Source organism: Lepidochelys olivacea (assembly GCF_965140295.1).
Source record: "Lepidochelys olivacea isolate rLepOli2 genome assembly, chromosome: 9".
Classification (NCBI taxonomy): Eukaryota; Metazoa; Chordata; order Testudines; family Cheloniidae; genus Lepidochelys; species Lepidochelys olivacea.
Window position 1 is genome coordinate 35093094 of NC_140419.1, and position 13775 is coordinate 35106868.

General features: G+C 42.2%; 1 protein-coding gene across 5 annotated transcripts in view; it reads right to left on the reverse strand.

Moving 5' to 3' along the window:
* Positions 1-7350, reverse strand: part of RHBDD1 (rhomboid domain containing 1) — an 85185-nt gene extending 77835 nt beyond the window's left edge. Inside the window, exon 1 of one of the 5 annotated variants that reach the window (XM_084639788.1) lies at positions 7082-7350. The gene's annotated coding sequence lies outside the window, so the exon portion shown is untranslated. Of the gene's footprint in view, positions 1-6674; positions 7008-7036 lie in introns of those variants that run through there. The other 4 variants (XM_084639784.1, XM_084639785.1, XM_084639786.1 and 1 more) reach the window with 4 other exon arrangements.
* Positions 7351-13775: the final 6425 nt, after the last annotated feature.

Here is a 13775-nt window from a genome sequence, read left to right on the forward strand (position 1 = left end):
TGGACGAGATGCTGGATATGAGTCAACAGTGTGCCATTGTTGCCAAGAAGACCAATGGCATTTTGGGATGTATAAGTAGGGGCATTGCCAGCAGATCGAGGGACATGATCGTTCTCCTCTATTCGACATTGGTGAGGCCTCATCTGGAGTACTGTGTCCAGTTTTGGGCCCCGCACTACAAGAAGGATGTGGAAAAATTGGAAAACGTCCAGTGGAGGGCCACAAAAATGATTAGGGGACTGGAACACATGATTTATGAGGAGAGGCTGAGGGAATTGGGATTGTTTAATCTGCGGAAGGGAAGAGAAGAGAAGAGAAGAGAAGAGAAGAGAAGAATGAGCTGCTTTCAACTACCTGAAAGGGGGTTCCAAAGAGGATGGATCTAAACTGTTCTCAGTGGTAGCAGATGACAGAACAAGGAGTAATGGTCTCAAGTTGCAGTGAGGGAGGTTTAGATTAGATATTAGGAAAAACTTTTCACTAGGAGGGTGGTGAAACACTGGAATGCGTTACCTAGGGAGGTGGTGGAATCTCCTTCCTTTGAAATTTTTAAGGTCAGGCTTGACAAAGCCCTGGCTGGGATGATTTAGTTGGGGATTGGTCCTGCTTTGAGCAGGGGTTGGACTAGATGACCTCCTGAGGTCCCTTCCAACCCTGATATTCTATGATTCAGAAATTTTGCCTTTTTATCTTTTTAATTGTTTAACCAGTTAACTTTTTAAACGATATTTACATCCCTAACTACAACAGGTCCCAAATCTTACTGGGACCTCTGAACGCTATTATAATGTGAATAAATAATAGTAATGGTAATGTATCCTCAAAAATATGTCATCCAAGAAGCTTTATATTTGGCCCCTATAAGTGAAACACACAAGGAAGATAGCAAACAGTTTCTAGAGAGCTTTTTGGAATGCAATTCATTTAAAACACATAGTGCTTTCAACTGTCTGAAACATTCTTCCTTCAGCCTCTACTGTGTTTATGAAAAAGCTAATGAGACTTGAAACAATGGAGGACTTATTCTCTTTTTCTCTAATGATTTCCAAAACATGCCACCGCCTCCAAAATGTACACATTTTCAGAATAGGCTTGAACTGGATGTTTGTCTTTAACCTAGGCTGCCACGAGTCTGCATTTTTTTCACCTACTCAAGATAAATGTATGAACTAAACATTCCAGGAATTTGTTTTTGTTTGTTTGTTTTGCACTAATTCAGTGAAAAGCATTTAAGGATTTATTTTTAATTTGAATAGAACCCCTTCTGCTTCAGAAAAATTGTTTGGCAGCCATAGGAAATTATACTGTGATTAACGGATTACCCTTATTAAATTGCCTGTTAGTAACATTCCTTAAAATATTTTTATAGATAACAACTACGAATTAATTCTGTTCCTGCTATGTTACTGACTTTCCCTAAAGCAGTAGAGTAGATGACACACCACATCAAAACCCCAGTTTCTGGAGAAAGGGCTGAGCTACAAATGTCTAACAACAAGGACTGGGACTCTGCTTAAGTGAAATACATTTTTAAGGAGGCAAAAACTCAACTCTTGCCTTGGGTCTACATTCTACAAATAAATAAATAAATAGAGAAATAAGACATTGGTGGAGCATCCTTTCCCCTTACCATTCCCCAGGTTAGGTGTTGTAGCCAGGTGTTGTAGACAGTGCAGCCATATTTGAGGCTTTGAAACTGCTTCAGTAATTATGGGGGTGCGAGAACTTGAACCTTGGAAGAGCTGTCATCAATCTTCTCTCAAAAAGCTAAGGGTACTGCAGTAAGAGCAGCCTAGAGCCAAAGTTGATTTGTAATGAGAATTCCTAGTTAGAACACATGAAATAACTATTTGTAATAAAATCAATGAACAAACAACCTTTGTAAAGTATTAGAGTTGTATCTACCTTAACAATGAAGCAGAATAGAAGCAGAAATTCTATGAAAGAAAAGGTTGGTGGTCTAATGAGGCAAATACTACTCTGGATGATTTATCCTGATTTATCAGGAAGATCTAATCATCTAGGATGCTAAATCTGCAGTATAAAACCAAGCATGTGTTTCAAAGAGTATGTCTACTCTACAGGAACGACACAATACAACGATGGCTATGGTAGTACAATCCCATAACACAAATGCAGCCTACACAAATGGAAGGGGTTTTCCTGTCGCAGTAGGAACACCATCTTCCTGAATGACAGTAGCTAGGTGAACAGAAATATTCTTCCATCAACCTAGCTGTGTCTACACTGGGGGTTAGGTCAGCATAGCTACATAGGTCAGGGATGTGGATTTTTCACACCTTGACCTAAATGTTAAGTGTAAAGAGGCCAAAGTAATAAGTTAGGCCACTTCCTTTAGCATTACCTTCAATACCTGGAAAATCATCCACTAATGAATTAGAAATGAGAATGCAAGTAGAGAAAACTGAACCAGCATGAAAAGCAGCTCAAAAATTTGAAATAGGGTAAATTCCATGTATATATTCAATGTGTATGCTTAATTTGAATGTAAACAGAAGGCCAAGCCACTAGCTATAAGTTTCACAGCTTACTGGAACCGGCAGTCAATTCCGTGGTTAATAACAAAAGACAAGGCTGTGACATCGTTATAGTTGTAATTAATTTACACAGAGTGACTTCTGGTTAATCAAATGGCTCTTTAAAGGATTTAATGATTTTTCATTTCTAAAGCAATACGAAGCTTTGTTAACTGAAGAAACAAAGTTTTTAATTTGTTATGAAAAGATATTTAAGGAATATGTTTCTAAAAAACACACACTTATAATACAGCTGCTACTATCTTGTTCACAAGAAACAAGACAGGCAGGAATGCCAACACAAAATTAATACAATTAGGTACAAACAACAAAGACTCTTTCCTAATAGCTTTGGCCCAAAATTTAGGTTTAATTTAAAAAAATTGAATAATAATGATAAATAATATATCTTATAAAATGTAGTGGAAATTTTGTAATTATATTTTAGAACATTTTCACAGTAGTTTATTTTAAACTTGCTTCTGCAAAGTATTTGAAACATACAAGTCCAGTTTCATTGTCCTAGAATATTTTAAAATAGCAAACAGAATACACTTTGAAAAAATAAGGCCATGTCTACACTGCAGACTTTACAACAGCACAGCTGCACCGCTGCAGCTGTAAAGTCTCTCCTGTAGCCACTCTATGCTGGCAGGAGAGCTCTCTCCCGCTGACATAATTAAACCACCCCTAAGGAGCGGCGGTATCTGTCAGCGGGAGAGCATCTCCAATTTTAAAAACACAAATTTTTATCCCTTAACTTTGATATCCTATACTTAAATTCACTGCATCCATATCTGACCAATGATTTAAAATCTATTTAGTGGTTATGAAAGTTACCTGCCTTAGCAAGCGATGTCTCATTAATCCACAGAACAGGTACACAACATACACACAGCCAACATAAGCTTTCTCAAAAGACTACATCAACATGATTCAGTCGTAGGCATGGTCCACACTACAGAGTTAGGTCGATGTAAGGCAGCTTACTTTGACCTAACTCTGTAAGCATCTATACTATAATGTAGCTCCTACCGATTTAAGTCACCCGCTACATCGACTTAGTAACTCCACCTCCACAAAAGGCATAGCTCTTCAGACAATGTAGTTAGGGTGATGCAGTGTCAGCACAGACACTGCATTATTTACATCGTCTGTTGGCTGTCAGCTAGACACACACAAACCCCTCCCTCCCTGCGCTGACTGCTCTGCCTCGAGGGCCCCCCCCCCCCATCGCTGCCCTACATTGACAGCCCCACATTGAGCTCACAGCTGGAGGCCCCCGCTGCCCCACACTGACAGGCCAAGCTGTCAGCCCTACACCGGGGCCTACACAGAAAAACAAGAAAAGTGAATAGCTTGCATCTCTTTAAAGTAATATCTCCTCTCTGACCACTTTTTGGTCAGACTGCCAGAATCACTTGCTCTCTAGATAACCTTTCTTTAGCTCTCCACGGACACATATGGGGCTGGTCTACGTTAGGACAACCCAGTTACGCCCCTCAGGCATGTGAAAAATTCACAGCTCTGAAAGACATAGTTAAGCCAACCTACGTCATGGAATCCTTCTGTCAACTAGCTACTATCCTTGGGGAGGTGGATTTACTACAATGAGAGAACCCCTTCCATTGCTGTAGTGTCTACACGGCAGCTGTCCCGGTGTATCATTTCTAGTGTAGACAAACCCTTAGACCAGTTCTACACTTAAAGTTTTACCTACATAGCTATAACATAACATGTTACATTCTATTGGAAGAATGAGTAGAGATGAGAAGGAGTATTATTATGCTTGACGCAGTAATCAGGTCCATCAAACAGTTGTTTGATCTATAGACAACTGAAGACGTGCCTGAATCTGTGACTAATCAGGAGCTCTATGTCTCCTTCATTTTTGGTTTTCTCACTGCCCCCTAAAATCAGCTGGGTTCTGGCAATCGATGCCCTGAACATTCCCTGAAGTTTTAGAATCAGTTAGATGCCACGTCTACATACGTGTAGAAAGACAGAAAACTTAATCCTGGGATGAGAATATTAATCCCCTGTCCAGTTTTCCCGAATTTTCTGAAGACAAAGTAGCGCAACAGAGTTTGATAAATAGTTTCAGTATCCACTTCCCAAGAGGTGGTCCACTGAGAAAGAGAAAACCTGTAACAATGATTAATGGCCACTTTCCAAAGGTTTAGACAGGAGCATGTCTACAAACATGCTGGGTAGAGTTAGAGTGCTACCGTCCCACTAGAGTGGACAGAGTTATATTAGCATAAATGTGCTTATACCAGTATATCTTATTTGCATATAAAAAACAGAATAAACTATATCTGTATAAATTCATTTATATCAATATAACCGCATCTATACTGGGGGACTGTATAGTACAGTAGTATACCTTTTGTGTGTTGATAAGCCCTCAGACACCACCTTTTAGGGCTGTATCCAGTTTTGGTCAGACCTCTTACGGCTTGTCTTCACGCAAAAATCGTACCACTTTGCAACTATAGTAACTCCTTGCTTAACGTTGTAGTTATGTTCCTGAAAAATGCGACTTTAAGCAAAACGATGTTAAGCGAATCCAATTTCCCCATAAGAATTAATGTAAATGGGGGGGTTAGGCTCTAGGGAAATTTTTTCCACCAGACAAAAGGCTATATATATAAGAAATACTATATGGCATTTTATCTACTTCTTGTTTCTTTTTTTTCCCCTTCAATGCTATTAGACAGCCTGTTAAAAATATTAATTACATTTTAAAAATGAAACATCTGTCATAACTTGTGATGTAAAAATGTAGTATAAAAAAAACTTCCAGCTAAAATGTTTAAATAATTTGTAAACATTCTTGTACTTCACTGAGGTAGAACCCACTGTGGACACAATTTAGTAGCTACACAAACTGATGAATCCCATCACACAACAAGGACCTAAAACTCAAGGGCCAGTTTCTGTACCAAATTTTGGTAAAATATTTAGTATTTGAAGGCCCACACATAAAAGTCTCCTGCTTTCTTGTTTCATGTCCGCCACTGACTTGCTAAACAGTCTTGTACAAATTACAATCTCTCTTCCTCAGTTTCCCTATTAGTAAAATGGAGAAATAAAATAAAATAAATAAAAGGAATAAAATACAACCATGAGTGGTGTGAAGAAAGTAAATAAAGTGTTATTTACGCCTCATAACACAAGAACTAGGGGTCACCAAATGAAATTAATAGGCAGCAGATTTAAAACAAATAAAAAATATTTTTCACACAACACATGACCTGTGGAACTTCTTGCTAGATGATGTGAAGGTCAAGACAATAACAGGAAAGAAGTTCAAACAAGAACTAGGTAAGTTCATGGAGCATAGATCGATCAATGGTTATTAGCCAGGATGAACAGGGATGGTGTCCCAAGCCTCTGTTTGCCAGAAGCTGGGACTGAGCAACAGGGAATGGATCACTTGATGATTACCTGTTCTGTTCATTCCTTCTGGGGCACCTGGCATTGGCCACTGTCGGAAGACAGGATACTGGGCAAGCTGGACCTGTGGTCTGACCCATTATGACCGTTCGTACATTCTTATACTTATCACCAATGGGTTTGAAACAGTAAAGCGCTATATAAATGAAGAGTTTTATCTTTGCTATGCAGACTGCCTACACTTCCACCAGATGTGACATGTATAATTCCAGGGCACCAGACTACCTGTAATTCCAAAGCCATCAACATAGACTTAAAACATCAGTGCTACACTGCCATAATTAGGCTTGCAGCAGGATAATGATTTCAGAAGAGCTTTTATTAGAAGCCTATTTTCAAGTGCTTATAACTGGAGGAGCGGCAAAGAGTCCTGTGGCACCTTATAGACTAACAGACGTATTGGAGCATAAGCTTTTGTGGGTGAATACCCCCTTAGATGAGGATTGCCCATAGCTGTCTCCCTCCCCCACGCCGAGGAGCTCCTCTGGACTGCGGGGGAAGCCAGCTCGTTATCTCCGTCTGGAAGGTGCACTGGCATGCTGGGTTGGGAGGAGGTGCCAGGCGCGTAGCTAGTGCCAGGCCCTGTGGCAGCTCGCAGAACTGGGACCGAAAGCTTCAGGTGGGGCCCACGAGTGCAGAGGGAGCAGGCTCGGCTGGCTGCGGTCAGCCCCCAATTACCTGGGTCACAGCAGAACTTGGTCGCCCCACAGCACCAAGCGCGGAGCCTGGCCTAGCCCCTCCGGCCACAGGTTGTGCCAGGAGAGCAGGGCAGACACCCGCCCTGCTGCCAGTACTGGCTGGTACTGAGGAAGGGGGTATTCTGGGCCAAGAGATGGCCGTAAGCGGCGGCCAGTCCCCCGGCAACGGCCCCGAGTTCCCGCGGGGGAGGCGGCTGCCCTACTGAGATCCAGGAAGCAGCAGGCCTCCTCTCAGGGGGCCAAGGGAAGGGGGGGCTCCGCGCGCAGTGGGCGAGAGTCGGGACTCAACGGGCGAAGGGTCACATCCGGGAACAGCCCCGAGCCCCCTCTCCCCACACTCACGTTCACCGCCGCGCGCAGCGCAACGCAACAGCGGCCCCGGCTCACCAGACTCAGCACGTGACCCTGACGCGGCTCAACGACAGGCAGCCGGACTCCCTACGACTCTCCCAATCCCGAACGCGCATGCGCAGCAGTGGGGTCGCGCCGTCTATGGGTGACGTCTGAGCTCCCACTTTCCCCCTGCTCGCGTGGAGTCCGGGCTGGTCTGACCGCTCATGAGGAGGGGGTGTTGGAGCGGGACGCGGGGGCGCGATCAGTGCGAGCGCGGGAGGGATCGCAAGAGGAGCAGCTCCGCCCTGAGGCGTTGGGAAGGGGCCAGCTGCGCGCCGGGGAGACTCCAGGGGCGCTGCGGGGCGGCAGCTCCTCCTCCTCAGGCTTGTCTGTTGTGAGGGTTTCTCCCTTAGTGCTGCTCAACCTCGGGCCACAGATCCCTGTGAGCAGAGAGCTCCCTTCCACCCCCTTATATCCACCTGATGAGCTGAACCTGCCACCGAGTCACCAGGAGACATCTCCTTGCCGGTTTCCAGAACCTGCCAATAGGCTGGGTCAACAGAAGACCCCATCCAGCCGGTTACTGGCCAGCAAGAACAGAAGTAAACCACGTGTTACTGTAGGAAAAAATGCCTTTAGGGTGAGTTCTGTGTTGAAGACAAGTTCAAGGGACATACTTTTTAGCTCTAGTGTAGATGTGGGCCTGAAAACTACAAGGCTCCACTCACTGGGTCATTCATTTCTCCCTCATAGTTTGTTTGTTTCTATCGTACCTGCTCATCCACATCACAGATGTATGTATACACCAAGATCCTCCAGTCATTCTGTTCACAGTTGCAGTAACATAGCTCACCATGTTAAGGCAAGTTTAGCCTCAGGATATTGCCTTCCGGTAGCCAGTGTCCGCTCAGTTCCCACTCAGGAGATTTTCAGGGCAGTCACTAGAACTATGTCTACAATTTAACTGAGAGAAGAAACCACTGAAGATGCCTAGTGCTCTTGCTCCAAGCAGGAGCTTCTGAATAATTGTCATATATGAGGCACTGCATTGCAAGATGAAGTTAAAACTGACTGAACTGGTGCTGCTGCAATGCTTTTGGCTTCATGTATGGTCTGGGAAGAAATCAATATAGGTTGCACAAGCCCAGCCAGATGAGTTATAGATAGGATGACCAGATGTCCCATTTTTATAGGGACAGTCCCATTTTTGGGACTTTTTCTTATATAGGCGCCTATTACCCCCACCCCCTGTTCTGTTTTTTCATAGTTGCTATCTGGTCACCTTAGTTATAGATCCCATCCCAAAATGCCTGGCAGAGTTGTTGGTATGGACACGAGTACAGGCATTGCAAGCTCCATGTAAAAGTTCTTGTTTTATAACTTCCATGTTTTCGTTTCAGGAAACCTATTACCTCATACTGTTGGATCATATTAAAGAAGTTCTGTATTAAAATCACAAATGAGTTTGATTACCCATAGTTTAAATTCCAGGATATTACTAATTAAGAGGTCTCTTGGTTTTTGGTACTGTTTCTCTTCCTCTATGTGTGAATCTTGCAAGCTGCTAATTGTGTTAGTACATTCTAAGATAGAGTCTGTTCTCAAAGTAATTCTTTGTAACAACAACTACTCACACAGAGAGAGACTCAAAGCAATACTCTGTAACAACAGAAACAGCACCCAGAGACTCCCCGCCCTTTTGTTGTATTCATCTTGCTTTGTTAACAATTGTGATTAAAATAGAGATAGAGGATGGATGTGGATGGATGCGTGGTGTGGATAATAACTGAATGATCAGGGAGGTGCCAGCCTAAGAATCCAGTGTCCATCGGCTGAAGAAGGCGTCAAGTGGAAATAACCAGAGGACCCCCGGAGGGCAGACTGGAATCCACCCAACAGCCTCAAGGATGGGAGAACCAAAGAACAAGATAACATCTGGCAGCATGGAGCATTCAGGAATGTGCTATCTGCTGATTGATTCAGCAACAGCATGATGAAGCAATTCCCACAGACTGGCATAGGAAGAAATTCCTATAAAAATGGACTCTAGAAAGTGAGAACTTTGGGGTCTGATTCTGCAAACCAACTTCCAGGAGCATCAGATGAGCATCTGACAAGGCCCTCAAGGTCATCAACCCTTCACATCTAGAATTTTAGGATGACTGCACTACCATCTCTTTCCTGTACATTTTTTGTAAGATGAGTGTGAAAATACTACCTTACAAACAGCTAAATCCAATCCGGGGAAACAAGCATGGTCAACAACAAATTCCCTCACCGCACCAAAAAAATGACTGCCTATTCTCATGCACAAAACTGATTAATACTTCTTTCATTATTAAATTTTATATAGTCTCACAATGCTTGCTTAAATATATTAATACTACTTGATTCACCCAAATGGATATGTTGAGACGATAAACCAACTTTTGACTGTAGAAATTTCTGTATTTTTTTTAAAAAGGAGTACTTGTGGCACCTTAGAGACTAACAAATTTATTTGAGCATAAGCTTTCGTGAGCTACAGCTCACTTCATCGGATGCATGAAGCGAGCTGAAGCTCACGAAAGCTTATGCTCAAATAAATTTGTTAGTCTCTAAGGTGCCACAAGTACTCCTTTTCTTTTTTCGAATACAGACTAACACGGCTGCTACTCTGAAACCTGTATTTTTTAAGAGAATATTTTCTTTGTCTAGATGAGTTAATTCAAATTTGAGAGACTAAATGAGAGTAGAACAAGCAGAAAGCTCATCTCTCTGTCGCAACTTCTGCTTTCTTCTGGAAAAAGAACTTGTGAGCCCAATGAATTACAAATTTCTGTTCAGTTTTAGACTTGCTTTTCCATGATGATCCTTTCTTCCTTCCTATAGTTTATCTTGATTTCACAAAGCCAACAAATTGTAAAAGGACAGGAGGTACTCACCTTCCTGGTTGGAAGGCTCCTACATCATTTTTACCCCAAAAGTGAGAATTAAAATATCAGCCTTGTACCTATTCATGTTAAAAAGGGGTAATAAGGATCCTTATGAAAAATATTTAATGCACATGCACAGAACTAACCAATTTTCTAAGTTTAATAATTCAGCTGCTTTAATTTTTTTCCAAACACTAAAAGCAATTAGATCAACACATTAGTTTCAATTGCATGTAGAATATAAATAGCTGACTTTAAGGATGAACTGTTATTTCAATGAAATTGATATGAATATCTGGACTGCAAGCTTAGTTGTTCTTATTCAGCATAGAACAATTTTTTGAGAACTTGCAAATGCCTAAAATAATAGTTTATCATAGAAATGTTGGCATTCCCTTCAATCTGATGGTTCAAATTTGTGACTATAAATCATAAAACCCAGACAAAATTGCATGTAAACAACTCTATTTTGCCATAATTTATGTGGCACTTAAATTGGACTGCCAAAGGAAATTCTGGCAAATTATAAAAGTATGTGAAAGAAGTTATATGAAAATTGTATTCTGCCCTTCCAAAAACATCCCATGGCTCAGAAGACTGGTAGGAACAAAAAGGGCTGAATTCCTAGAAATGGGGCAAAGATCAAGTAAAAGGAGTTGAACTTGCCAAAACAAGCACATTTAGAATATTCTTCTCTTCCAAAAACAAAAAATGCCAAAAGAGCAGGGCAACTTCAGCTTCTGCCCTTATTTAAGCACATTATCTTAAACTCTTGAATTTTGGCACATTTATATCTGTTACTTCAATTCATGTTAATCCTATCCATTCTCAGAAACTGTAGTAATGAGAGAGAGAAAATTTCTAACAAAATTTCTGATTTTTAATAATTGATACAGATTTCTATAATAGCATCATCTATTTTCTTGCCATCATACATCAAATGCAAGTGTCATAAATATAAAGGGAAGGGTAAACCCCTTTGAAATCCCTCCTGGCCAGGGGAAAGCTCCTCTCACCTGTAAAGGGTTAAGAAGCTAAAGGTAACCTCGCTGGCACCTGACCAAAATGACCAATGAGGAGACAAGATACTTTCAAAAGCTGGGAGGAGGGAGAGAAACAAAGGGTCTGTCTGTGTCTGTCTGTAGTCCTCTTGGCCGGGGACAGAACAGGAATGGAGTCTTAGAACTTTTAGTAAGTAATCTAGCTAGGTATGTGTTAGATTATGATTTCTTTAAATGGCTGAGAAAAGAATTGTGCTGAATAGAATAACTATTTCTGTCTGTGTATCTTTTTTGTAACTTAAGGTTTTGCCTAGAGGGGTTCTCTATGTTTTTGAATCTAATTACCCTGTAAGATATATACCATCCTGATTTTACAGGGGGGATTTCTTTATTTCTATTTACTTCTATTTTTTATTAAAAGTCTTCTTGTAAAACACTGAATGCTTTTTCATTGTTCTCAGATCCAAGGGTTTGGGTCTGTGGTCACCTATGCAAATTGGTGAGGCTTTTTATCCAACATTTCCCAGGAAAGGGGGGGTGCAAGTGTTGGGAGGATTGTTCATTGTTCTTAAGATCCAAGGGTCTGGGTCTGTAGTCACCTAGGCAAATTGGTGAGGCTTTTTACCAAACCTTGTCCAGGAAGTGGGGTGCAAGGTTTTGGGAAGTATTTTGGGGGGAAGGACGCGTCCAAACAGCTCTTCCCCAGTAACCAGTATTAGTTTGGTGGTGGTAGCGGCCATTCCAAGGATAACGGGGGTAATATTTTGTACCTTGGGGAAGTTTTGACCTAAGCTGGTAAAGATAAGCTTAGGAGGTTTTTCATGCAGGTCCCCACATCTGTACCCTAGAGTTCAGAGTGGGGGAGGAACCTTGACAGCAAGTTTCATTTGAAAGGACCACAAATCGCTCATTCCTAGCAATATAATGCTTTCCTGCAGACTGAGGGTCCAATTCCAGATCCCATTATTGAATATTCAAGTTGTACTTAAGAAGAAAGCATGGTTAAGGTTTTGGACTGAGACCCAGGAGATCTGGGTTCAGTTTCTAGCTCTCCCACAGACTTCTTGTATAATCTTGAGCAAATCACTTAATCTCTCTGTTCCTCAATTCCTTATTTGTAAAGTAGGAATATTAGTAGTTTCCTACCTCGCAGGGATGTTGGAAGGATAAATTAGTGATTATGAGGTAGTATGGTAATGGAGCCATATATTAGATACAGTAGATGGGTATTCCTGTGCACAAGGGTGTTAGCCAACAGCCAAGGATGTTTGGTGAGGTGCCAGCTATGCCCGTTTATACCATCCGTGACTTTAACCGCTAGGACGCACTGTCCCTTCGCGGCGGGCAGCCCAGGCTAGGCTGACGGATGCCCCAAGGTCCTAACCACCCGTGACTTTAACTGCTAGAGCTCAGAGCTCCTTCGCAGCGGGCAGTCAATACTGACTGACAGGTGCCCCAATAGCAGCACTAAGAGCCTCTCCACACCCGTGACTTTAACTGCTAGAGCTCAGAGCTCCTTCGCAGCGGGCAGCCAGGATTGACTGACAGGTGCCCCAAGAGTTTGCCCCGTGGAGGCGGCACAACTCAACGCTAGGCTCTTAGTACTCTCACCTAATGGCCAGGCTTTAGAGCCAAAACGGCTGAGGTTCTTTAATTGTGTTGGCTGCTTTACAGTAAACCAGAGAAAACAAGTCAGGCTTATGCACAAATGGTTACCAAAATTTATTAAGCTAGATTCTAATCATGTGGTTACAAAATTGCTAGTGCCTACTTATTTAAATGTAGAGATGTTACACACACAAACAAGTTACAAAACTGAAGCCACAATCCCAAAGAAAGAAAACAAAGTATAGAGCTCTATTTCAAAATATGTGTACACTAAAGGTAGGAGATCAGGTGTGGGTGCTTCTTACCCTCCTTGCATCTCTCGATTCCAGCGGTGCCAAGCCAGGATCGGTCACTCAATTCCGCGGAAAGACAAATAAGGGACAAGGCGTAGGGACCCTCTTAGCTGCAGAAGCCTTGGGAGGCTGTCACTTATCTGACCAGCAGATAGATAGTGAAAAGCACTCAAAAATCATGGTGCTGTAGGTCCCCTACTTATACCTCTGTACTCCTTTATTCTCTTTCTCCTTTCTTATGCCAAATTGAGGCTGGTCTGTCGGGGTGACGCCAGCTTTCGCAAGAGTAGTTTACACTTGCAAGGGAGAGAAACAATAAGTTTCGACTACTGGACATTTCTTTTATCAGGGTAAATATTTTCCCACCTAGGATGTTGGTGTGTGTGCATCACGCTATTTAGTAGGGGCTAAGAGCCATGTCTGTCACAGGGCCTCTGCCTGCTGTGAGCTTAATCGTCATATCTGTTCCCAGAGGCACATTGTAGCAGCACACCTGTGCTTTCACAGCTTCAAAGGCTGTGCTGGAATATATGTTAAGTGCCCTGTTCCGGCTTCCTCCTGCGTTTCCAGCAATGCTGGTCTGAGGGGGGGGAGGGGGGCTGGCTGTCTGGCTACAAAGGGCCATGTCCAAATGCAACATTAAGCTTCCTATTAAGGTGTGAAAATTGGGTTCTTCCTTGGCATGCAGAGAAGTTAAATTAAAAATATGCAGCAGTTAACATGGACTTCACCAGTGTTATTTTATTCTGTTTACATTCTCTTATCTTTTCAGACACAACCTGCCTCTTCAAATCATGCTTGCTTTTGAGGAAGATGATTGGATTATTTTGTGCTCACGTAGAGAGAGCTAATCAGAAAATGGCAGCATGGTGTTTTTGTGGAAATGTTGATTTATCTTTGAAATGCTAAAAATTGCAGAAAACCAAAATTT